The following is a 262-nucleotide window of genomic DNA, read 5'->3' as shown; positions in this document are numbered from 1 at the left end:
CGTGGCTACAGCAGTGTTTTGATCGTCTAAACACAGCAGCACAGAGCGCTCAAATAGTTCACCTGCCTTGAACCCATCTGGATCCACATGGCTGAACCACCAGGGGAAATTTCCCCCCAAAAAAGGGCTGTCCAGCCCTGGCACAGCTGCCCAGGGCAGTGGTGGAGTCCCCATCCCTTTGAGGGGTTTAAAAGCTGTGTGGATGTGGCACTTGGGGACATGGCTCAGTGGTGGCCCAGGCAGTGCTGGGGGATCAGGTGGA

Source organism: Manacus candei, unplaced genomic scaffold (assembly GCF_025592945.1).
Source record: "Manacus candei isolate 608988 ecotype Guabito, Panama unplaced genomic scaffold, ASM2559294v1 h1tg000002l, whole genome shotgun sequence".
Classification (NCBI taxonomy): Eukaryota; Metazoa; Chordata; class Aves; order Passeriformes; family Pipridae; genus Manacus; species Manacus candei.
This window is presented reverse-complemented; position numbering follows the sequence as displayed.